Below are 4217 nucleotides of genomic sequence, written 5' to 3'. Positions count from 1 at the left end.
ATGTATCTAGTTCAGATTTGCACTGCAACCAAATGCAACCTCTAAGAAATTTCACAACCTATCCATGGAGATTTTCAAGTTCTACATGGCAATATGGTTTGTAGCACCTATTCATAGGACAAATTTTAGATTGAAAACTTTACCAATATCCCTATTTCTGTGGGCATTTCCTAACAGAAGATTATTCCCATATTATTTTCTATCCCTGTAACATCTTTAGCAAATACGGATACTTTGAACTTCCATCAAACTGAACTCCATAATCATTGACTAGATAAGCAGGCTCCTTTCTCAAGAACATAGTAAAATCTAGGCTGCATTTGGATTTGTTTGAGCATTTGTTCTTCAGGCTCTGTTTGTTTGGAGGGCAAATCTAAGTGGATACAATTTTAGTACGCAATTCAGTTTTACATCTGTTTGTTTGTAGTTATGATTTTGCACCCCTACTTCATACAATATTTGTATCTTTTGTCTCATTTATAATCATTGGCAGTGCAACTTTTGCATTTCAAAAATTAATACAAAATTTATATCACCTTCCTCCTTCAACCCTCTCTCATATAAAGTGGGAATCGCATCATCTCGATTCCTATTACACTTCCAAACAAATAACCCCCTCTTCATTCTCTTTCATATAAAGTGGGCACCACTTCATTTTACTTCTCACAAACAAATAAAGCAGTCAAATCTGAAACCAAAAAATGAATTTCCACTCTGTCTATTTGCCTTTCTATGCATTTACACCAGTTCCAATGAAATTCATAATACAAACAAACTGAACCCCATGAATATAAAGTGTAAGGGCATTAACACTTGGAATTCATTGCACCCTTTGTGGAAGGGGGATTGACAGAGCCAATGAGGTCCATCCCCCAGCACTGAAATGGCCAATAGGCTTCTACCAGGTTTAGTGGGAGATGAATTATGTTTCCATCATATTGACAGGCCTGGCATTGGCGGGCATATAGCTTGCAATGTTGCACACCGTGGGTCAGTAGGTGTTGATGGAGATGCTTGTCGCCTTGATGTTTGTTACAGACACAGAAGCAGTAGACACACTCGTTGGCGAACCTAACCACCGTGGCCGGCAGCAGCACGCACAGCAACGCGCCGCCTGACAACAGCATGCACGGCAGCACGCACAGCAGAGCGCGCCATCACGCACAGTAGCGTGCATTGCCCGACAACAGCACGCATGGCAATGCGCAACACGCACCGCACGGCAACAGCACTAGACAACAGCACGCACCGCATCGCAGCAGCACACACCACACGGCAGTAGCACTGAGATGCGCGCACCGCTCGGCAGCAGCAGTAGAGCGGGGCCCACACGACAGCTCATCAGGGTGGGTCCACACTTATCTTACCACAACAGCTCTACTCGCCAACTCGCCGCCAGCTACATCATTCCTCATCCCTTATCCTTATCTTATCTTATCTTCTTAGTAAGAGTTCGGTTTGCCACTAGAAGTAGGAGTTGTGTTACCATTAGAAGTAGGTAATTTATTTAGAAGTAGAAGTTTGAGTTTGATAGGGATTACCCTAGCTTAGCCGACTCCAACAAGGAACCCCCTTTTGTAATCTCCTATTTAAGGAGCTATGAGTTGAAATAAAGGATCTAGTTTCCAGTCAAGAGAAGAGTGAGGAGAGTTCGGGTGGTCTCTTGGACAAATCACCCATTCAATTTCCACAATAGGGTCTGCACGCAAGGGAAGGCGCAAGGGAAAGCAGGGCTTTCTCCCTGTGGACCGACCCGTGACGAGATCCTACGCCCGGGCCCATAACATTTTGGTATCAGAGCCAAACGTCATGGGCGATATGGAGCAGCTATCATCCAAGGTCCACGAACTGGAACATAGGCTGGCAGAAACCAGTAGGGAGGTTCGTGAAGTCAAGGAAGATGTCCGGGAGCTGCGATGCCTGTTGGAAGCATTCCTCTCCAACAAAGAAAGGAGTTCTGAGGGAATCGCCAACACAAACAGTCGCCATCCGGACTGGGCTGAGGCATCCAGCGAATAGCAGATCGCTGCCTCGATAGCTGCAGTTATTCCCAAGTATAGCCGTTTGGAGTTTTCCTCATATAACGGTAGCGGCAACCCACTGGAATGGTTGTACCGCTGCGAGCAATTCTTTCGTAATCAGCGCACGGAGGATGAAACTGTAAAGTCTCCTCCTTTGGCCGGGGACAATGTCATGAGCATTATATTGGTACCTGCAGAATGCGGTCCTTCGTCGAAGACAGGTGGACTTGGCGATGTTGCTGGTGCTTTACCGAAGGCTTTGGCTCGGCGTGGACATAGAGTTTTGGTTGTGGCACCACGGTATGGTAACTATGCAGAAGTCCTAGAAACAGGAGTGCGTAAGAGATATAAGGTGGATGGGCAGGATATGGAGGTAACTTTCTTTCAAGCTTATATTGGTGGCATGGATTTTGTGTTCATGGACAGCCCTATGTTTGGCAATATTGAGAAAAATATATATAGGGGAGGCCGAGAGGATATTTTAAAAATCATGGTTATCCTCTGTAAGGCAGCTCTTGAGGTTCTGTTATGTAAGTATACCCAGTGCGTTCTTGTGATCCACAACATAGCACACCAGGGTCATGGTCTAGTAAGCGATTTTCGTTATGTGGATCTTCCACAAAACTACATAGATCATTTCAAATTACATGACTCAGGAGGTAGGGAACACTTAAATATCCTTGCAGTTGGCCTGAAAGCAGCAGATCGTATAGTCACTGTAAGCCATGGTTACGCCCGGGAGCTAAAAACTAAAGAAGGTGGCTGGGGACTGCATCAAATAATAAATGAGTATGATTGGAAGCTGGAGGGCATCGTGAATGGGATTGATGCAAAAGAATGGAACTCACAGTTGGATGTTTACCTGGCATCTGATGGCTACACCAATTACCTGTGGAGACTCTTTAGACTAGCAAGCCTTAACGCAAAACAGCTCTACAAAGGGAGCTTGGTCTTCCTCTTCGGGAGAATGTTCCTCTAATGGGTTCATTGGCAAGCTTGACCATCGGAAAGGTGTTGATCTCATTGTTGAGCCCATTCCTTGGATGGGGGACCAGGATGTGCAACTAGTAATGTTGGGCACTGGGAGACTTGACCTGGAACAACTTCTCAGACATTTTGAGAGTCAACACCATGACAAAGTTAGGGGTTGGGTTGGTTTCTCTGTGAAAATGGCTCATCGAATAACTGTTGATGCAGACATCCTACTTATGCCTTCTAGATTTGAGCCATGTGGATTGAACTAGCTTTATGCACTGAGCTACGGGACAGTCCCTGTTGTTCATGCTGTTGATGGACTGAGAGATAGTGTGCAGCCGTTTGATCCATTGGCCGAGTTCTAAGCCGCGTATCCGGAATTCGAGCTTGAGGACAAGCTCGTAGTCCAAGAGGGGTGTAATGTTACAAACACAAAAGCAGTAGACACACTCGTAGGCGAGCCTAACCACTACGGTCGGCAGCAGCACGCACAGCAGCGTGCGCCACCGCACACAGCAGCACGCACAGTAGAGCATGCCACCACGCACAGCAGCGCGCGCCACCCGACAACAGCACGCACGGCAGCGCACAACATGCACCGCCCGGTAGCGCGTAGCACGCACCGCACGACAGCAACATGGCAGCAGCACTATGAGACGCGTGCACCGCCCGGCAGCAGCAGTAGAGCGAGGCCCACACGACAGCTCATCAGGGTGGGTCTACACTTATCTTACCACAACAGCTCTGCTCGCCGCCAGCTACATTATTCCTCATCCCTTATCCTTATCTCATCTTATCTTCCTAGTAAGAGTTCGGTTTGCCACTAGAAGTAGGAGTTGTGTTACCATTAGAAGTAGGTAATTTATTTAGAAGTAGAAGTTTGAGTTTGATAGGGATTACCCTAGCCTAGCCAACTCCAACAAAGAACCCCCTTTTGTAATCTTCTATTTAAGGAGCTATGAGTTGAAATAAAGGATTCAGTTTCCAGTCAAGAGAAGAGTGAGGAGAGTTCGGGTGGTCTCTTGGACAAATCACCCATTCATTTTCCACAATAGGGTATGCACGCAAGGGAAGGCGCAAGGGAAAGAAGGGCTTTCTCCCCATAGACCGACCCGTGACAAGATCGTACACCCGTACCCATGTTCTGCACATGTGCCCTCATGAGTGGGCTTCTGCCTTGGAAAGGCATCTTAGAAGGAGGCCATCCAGTGATCTCCTGTA

At 46.7% G+C, this 4217-nt stretch overlaps 1 pseudogene; it reads left to right on the top strand.

Annotated features, from left to right (window-relative positions):
• The first annotated feature begins 883 nt into the window (after positions 1-883).
• LOC104588678 (granule-bound starch synthase 2, chloroplastic/amyloplastic pseudogene) lies at positions 884-3361 on the top strand (annotated as a pseudogene).
• The last annotated feature ends 856 nt before the right edge of the window (positions 3362-4217 follow it).

The sequence above is a fragment of the Nelumbo nucifera genome, chromosome 2 (genome assembly GCF_055504915.1).
Source record: "Nelumbo nucifera cultivar China Antique chromosome 2, China Antique-T2T, whole genome shotgun sequence".
Taxonomy (NCBI): Eukaryota; Viridiplantae; Streptophyta; class Magnoliopsida; order Proteales; family Nelumbonaceae; genus Nelumbo; species Nelumbo nucifera.
The sequence above is the reverse complement of the archived record's forward strand: the minus strand, read 5'-3'. Positions and strand labels throughout refer to the sequence as shown.